This window comes from Ochlerotatus camptorhynchus, unplaced genomic scaffold, assembly GCF_037179485.1.
Source record: "Ochlerotatus camptorhynchus isolate MF236.1 unplaced genomic scaffold, CSIRO-AGI_Acam_v1.1 ptg000202l, whole genome shotgun sequence".
In the NCBI taxonomy this organism is placed as follows: Eukaryota; Metazoa; Arthropoda; class Insecta; order Diptera; family Culicidae; genus Ochlerotatus; species Ochlerotatus camptorhynchus.
In genome coordinates this window covers 1,380,001-1,386,866 of record NW_027040692.1, presented here as the reverse complement: position 1 = coordinate 1,386,866, position 6,866 = coordinate 1,380,001, and positions in this window count along the sequence as shown.

The window sequence follows — 6,866 nt, the reverse complement described above, 5'->3', positions numbered from 1 at the left end:
ATTTTTTGCACTCAAAAAAGTGTCGAAAAGTAGTACTTTTTAACAGTGTTTTAGTTATGAAAAGTAGGCCATTATGTTATTCAAAACGGCCTACCTATGAACCTCAAAGAGTTTTGATTCCAATACCTTGCATCGCATCCCAAATGTAAGCAATGCGAAACATGCGGCAGCGAAATTCTCGGGAAAACAGCAGAAAACTTTCAATCCCCCCTCGCAGTGCAGCGCAGTGCCCATTGCGTGGTTTATCTAGGGTTTTGCGCCGTCGGATTAATGAGACGATTTTTGTATTGCGTTCATTTGGCTGGCACTTTTGCTACGCCGCGTGATGACTGACTTCGACCCCATTAGATTCCTGTTTTCAATCCGGTGATTCCGCGCCGTAGCAATTATCGCTTTATGGGACTGTCTTGAACCGTATTCTCGAGATCTACATAGATTAATACTCACGGCAACATTTGCTTCCAAGATCACTTTCTTTTCGGGACAAAATATTACTTCCGCTTTGTGTGGTCTTTCCTTTGTGGGATGGAAAAGTTTGTTTTGGTTCGATCGTGGAAAGTTCAAGGCCATTCGCGCAGTCAGGATGGGTTGATGGACTGATTTTTTTCTAGCCATGTGATGAAAGTGGTTTCATTGTTCAACCGTTGAATGGACACGCTATTGTTGGCATGAGGTGATGGCCCATAATAAATTGTTGAATAACAAGGGCTGGTGCATGATTTAATTGTAGTGCAGGGAAGGTTCTCAAAGACGTCGTTTCAACTCTTCTCATAATCCATCATGTGGAGGAAAATGATGGAGACGCGTGGCATTTAATACTACTGAAGGTAAGCACTTACAGGGTACACGGCCGTTTAATGCAACTCAAATTAGAGTTTTGTTTACTCAAATTCGCAAAAATCACAGGCAACTCATAGACTGAGTATCGATTTTTCTTAAAAATCTGCTCGAATATGAGGAAACCCTAGGACAATTTTATTCAATATATGAGTATACTGAGTGAAAATTTCCTCGATTTTCCTGATAATCAAGCACAATTTTAAAAGTACTTATTGTTATGTGTAGGGACATCGTGGAAACGTAAGAAATTTATAGAAATTCGGGACATTTGTTCAAGTTTAAGGAACTTCATTGAAGTTAATGTTGTTTACTTTCAGCAGGACTGTCGAGTCGGAGTCGGAGTCTAAGCACTTTTATGTTATGAAACATAATTTTAAACTACACACAACGAAAAAATCATGTAAATTTTGGTGCCCTTGCACTTGCAAGCGGTCCTTATGACATAAGAATAAGTTGAAAGAGACGAGAAAATTAATTCAATCAAACGCCCTTTTCGTCGAGTTGCGTATGTTTCGGTTTCGGTATTCATAATTTTACATGACCAGTTGGTTTACATTCCATGATTTACATCTAATATGAATTACGTCTCGTGTAAAATAGTAATTTTAAGTGTGTAGAACATCCCAAAATTAGGTCACATGCAAATTTTGATCCATCTCGTTATTTAACGAATTTATGGTTTCCAAGTTTGTATTCTTTTGATTTGTTTAGGTATTGAATTGGCGCATCAGATGACTTGGGAGCAAACGCGTTTAAAATCTCGGAGAGATTTTTTGTGTTAAGTCCACAATCTAGTGTCCCACGCGTAGAAAGCGATTTTTGGAGTATTTTTTTTTAACCTTATATTTTGTTGGTTAGTTGTTAATATCTAGGTAAAATACATATTGCCGCACGTTTGAGTTTTCATTGGTTTCAATTAGATAGCTGAAGAAAAGATCTAATAAGTTAACTATGCAGCTTTTAGTAGTTTCGTTACTGTTTCGGAAGTTTGGATAAATCCATTCCTCCGGTTCTAATCTGGCTAACCTAGAATCTTGATGCAATAATTTTCTTCGTATTTTCTTTCTTTCTCTGACACGTTCGCAACGGAATAGCTTGTGTATTGTGGTTTCTAGTTCTCCAGGACATGATTCACAATAGGGGTTATCTACTACACCTCGTTGAAACAGCAACTTTATATGCCTTATCTTTTTGTGCATTACCACAAACCAATTTGAGCGTTATTTCGTATTTTATACATGCAGTCAAAACTCTTCCATACTCGAAATTTCCCCAACTCAATTAGATTCAAAGTCCTTCAATTTGGCAAGTATATTTTTTATTTACCTCAATACCTCATGTACTCGATGTTTTAAATTAATGTTTGCAATGTTTAATTTTCATCTCATAGATAAGTTTAGATTAATCCGTTGCTGTAAAAATGTATCATTGAGATTCATAATTAAGCTTAATTGTGATTGTAATACAGTCAACTGTTTCTTACTAGATATTCTGTATGTTGATATTTTCCCTCAATCCATGATTTTTAAAAGTCCCTTCAATTTTTCAAGCTTGCTTCTCTCCTTTACTCGATACGTTTTGTCATTTCCCATGTATTTTAGGGAGGATGTCGGTTTAATATTTTTTCCGATAAATTTGCATAAAGTCGTAGCAGTAAAATTGATGATTGTGATCCAAAATTGAGCTTTATTGTGGTCAACTAAAAAGATTGCTGGACAATATCATTTGTGAATTTATAAGTAATGAAATTTAAAAACAATTATTTTACTTTACTAATTGTCCCATAAAACATTTGGTTCTTTAATGTTGAAAAATATATCGGCTACTACACATCATCTGAAAGAGCTTTGTTTTCTGAGCATCACGATGTTTTTCGACCGTATTTACTTCCCTCTCGATTTGTAAATCAAGATTTAAAGCAGGGTAGCCACTTCTCTGTTTGACACAAAACTCACAAATTGACAGCTCATTCCCATACTGGGTACTACCGAGGAGGACTGAGATGGTGAGTTTTGCTGTTGTAATTACACTTTTATTTAAGATAGTTCCAGTGCTTCGGAATTGATGAAGTTTGGATTTCGGTTCCAATTGACAGGCAGAATACTAATATGCCCACTTTCATTTGAAAATCACATCTAAATAGATTAGCTATGGCAGATTATGCATGAATACGGATTTCCGGATAAACTGACGCGATTGGTCAAGGCGACGATGGATCGAGTGATGTGTGTTGTTCGAGTATCGGGGACACTCTCGAGTCCCTTTGAATCTCGAAGGGGGTTACGGCAAGGTGATGGACTTTCGTGTCTGCTATTATACATCGCGTTAGAAGGTGTCATCAGAAGAGCTGGGATAGACACGAGTGGCACGATCTTCAGGAAGTCCATCCAGCTTCTTGGCTTCGCCGATGACATCGACATCGTGGCACGGAACTTTGAGACGATAGCGGAAAGCTAGGCGGATTGGACTTGCCTTTAACGCATCAAAGACAAATTACATGAGAAGAAGAGGTTCTAGGGAAGACAAAGTTAGCCTCCCACCCCACCGGTGACGAAATCGAGGTGGTCAATGAGTTCGTGTATTTGAGGTCACTGGTGACCGCCGAAAATGATACCAGCAGAGAAATTCAAAGACGCATTATGGCAGGGAATCGTGCTTACTTTGCACTCCGTGCCTGCTTTGGAAATTCACCGCCGCACGAAGTTGACTGTCTACAAGACGCTGATTAGACCGGTGGTCCTCTACGGCCACGAGACCTGGACTATTCTCGTGGAGGACCAACGCGCCCTTGGTGTTTTCGAACGGAAGGTGTTGCGTACTATCTACGGTGGAGTGCAGATGGATGACGATGGGTTCCAAGCCCCGTTCATATGGTTCTTTGTGCAAATTTGGATAAATCTGGTCAATCACTAGCAACTATTGAAATGTATGGTCCTCAATGCTCATGCTCATGCTCATCCTTCGACCTTTTGCCATTCGAGCTTTTGTCTCTTCGATCTTGAGCAGTTCCAGGCCAAATAGCATTAAAACTAATTCTTTGTTATGGGCAATAGTTTCACATTTGTGCTGAAATTTGGTCATATTGAATCTTGTTATTGTTTTCAAAATGGCGTTTTTAACATTATTTAATAAATAAAGTTCAATTCTAATCGACATTCTGACCTGGTATGGTTTCTTATTAACACTAAAACACCTTCAAATCCGGATTCAGGAACTCGATAGAATAGCCCACGGGCCAGATACGAGAGGTTTTTCCAGATGCATCACGGGCCAGATTTTGAGCACGGGCTGTATGTTAGCAGGCCTGTTGTAGAATTTCAGGAATCTTTGCATGAAATCAATAAAATGGGAGCTTCGTAGAAGTGTTATGAACTTCATAGCAGTTTAGCCAACTTTGAAGAAGTTTAGCGAATTACGTAACAATTCGAGAAAATTCTAAAAACTTAATAAAAGTGTGAATTTCGAAGAAGTTTTGAACAGATTTTTTACAAGTTCAGGGAATATCGTAGAAGTTGCGAAATTTTCTTGCGGCAAAGATAATTGAATTTTTTAGATGATTAGGGAATATTGTATATGTTCAGCCTACTTTATAGAAATTCAGTTGTAGTTTGTATAATCCATCGTTTCTAAATCAATAGGTCACGACCTCGGTGGGTCGTGGGTTGCCCTCAGGTAAACTTAAACTTTTGAAAACGCGCTTATTTGTGAAGTTTGGTGTGGAATGCACAATATTCAAAAGATTTTCAGCTGATCGAAGATTTGAGTGAAGTCCTCTGAATGTTTTTAAAGGCTGCACTGCCCATAACCGCAAGTCAGTCCCAACTGTAAAAACTGGAAATGATAAAACAACGTTCAAACATTTTACAAGTTTTCCCATTTTACACTTATTTTGGCGGGATAATTTTGAAAATAAACGTGCAATGTGATATAATGTATCTATGTTTTGTAGAAAGTATTGGTAAGATCTGAGTGGGACTGACTTGCGATTACATTTAAAGTCAATGAGAAAATAACCGCAAGTCAGTCACAATGCTATGCTGATGCTGCATTAGTTTAGCATAGGTACTGAACAGTAGAAATGTATCATGGTCCCACAAGAACATTATTGAATATTTGTGGAATGATTCTCCGTTCTGAAGTGCTTTTAATGAAGAACAATCCACAGTTTAGTTTTCAATAAGTGAATTTTATCCTGAAATGTTAGTTTCTGTGGCACTTTCTACTAGTGAACTGCAATCGAGCTGTACATTCTGCTTACCATCCAGCTCGCTACGGAACCAATCGTTATGGATCAAGTAAAGCCGGGACTTTTCCGAGACCTCTTCCATCCCGACAATATCATCTGTGGAATATAAGACGTTGTGCCCTAAGAACCCTTTCGCATCGGGAAGCAGCCGACCAACGGAAACATAAATGCCATCCGGAGAGTGGCAGAAGAACCCAACAGAAATGGAAAGCATTGGTTTGAGGAAAGTTTCCAGTTTATCAACGATTTCTCGCGGTTTGAATTCCACGTGAAGCTAACGAACAAGATGCATCCAGCAGTCAAATAAATTGGTTAGCTCGTTCCAGTTTAATCTTATTTTGCCATTTACTTAGGTAGGGCAGGATTTTCAAACACATACCGGGAAAAGACATTAAGATCTAAACCGGGCCGTTATTGTAGAAAATTGACGTATGCTTGATCCGGTTTCAAAAGACGTTGTTAACTGCTTTCAGGGACGTCATTTTATTTGAATAACTTTTACACGGGCTTGAAATATCGTCCGTCGAAGCTTGTTGCGATGTAAATGACCTGTTGGCTTTTTTGTTCACTGAGCAGAAGATCATGGGTTAGCACCAGAACCTCTTTGCATTACTTAATTGATAGGGTCAACTAATTTACTTTCCAGCCATTCCAAAGATCGCAAGTCTTATTCGCGTTGAGTTCAGAAAGCTATACATTATATCAAAACAACGAACCCAACCTACTGACAAAATATCTCTCGTGTGACCTTTGTGGGGACGCTGAGTTAAACACGGTCGCTGAAGCAACAAAGGTCGCTCTAATATTCCTTCCCTACTCCCACCTGATTACAAGGACGTGGCCGGTGCCGTTATTGATCTTTAAAATTTGGAATCACTGAAACTTGTACAATGAGAATGGAAGGTAATTCCCACCCCCTTTTAGTAGATTCATTGTGCAATTTCACTGGCTCTGATCAATCACGGAGTAGCAACCATTTGATATGTGCAGTCAGTCAAAACTAAGCTAAGTAGAAAGATATCGTGGCCCCATAGAACATTATTGAATGTTTTTGGAATCATATGGGTCTTGAGACCAACAATTTCCAAAAACGTGCCAAGCCCACCATGCGATAAATTAATTCACATGAGAATTCGAGGATAAAATTAATAAGAGTCATGATGAGTAACTAGCACCATGTTGTATCCCCAGGGAAGAGGATAAACCTTTTTAAATCACAATCCATCATGCGACATATCAAATCACATGAAGATTCATAGCCATAACCATTGGGGTCATATTGAGGGTCGTAAGAACTATATTGGCCACATGCGGGCATGTTCCAGATATCCAAGGTAAAGTGGACAGAATCTGCCTTGAGTCAAATTTCATGATCTTTTGCGGTTACTTTTCACTGTGGAACAATTTGACTTGGTGTGTGTGTGTGTGTGTGTGTGTGTGTGTGTGTGTGTGTTTTTTTTTTTTTATAGTAAGGTTTAGGAAAGCTTCAAGAAGCCTGGCCTGTAGTGAAGGTGGCACGGTGTGGTATCCACTAGTTGCCTAGTGCAGCTCCACTAAAACCCATTCCTTACTCTCTCCTCTGCCTGGATCCCCCCGGGACCACTGTGAAGCGACTACTTCGGGGGGTGGCTGTGCTCATGCACTTGTCGAACTCTCAGCGCTAGCTGGCGTTGCTAGATCGCTGCTCTTCTCTCCATTCACGCTGCAGCTCTGACATAATCTGCGTGACTGCCCTGCTGACGGCATTCCAAGAGTCCTCCTCTCGACACATTTCATCGAC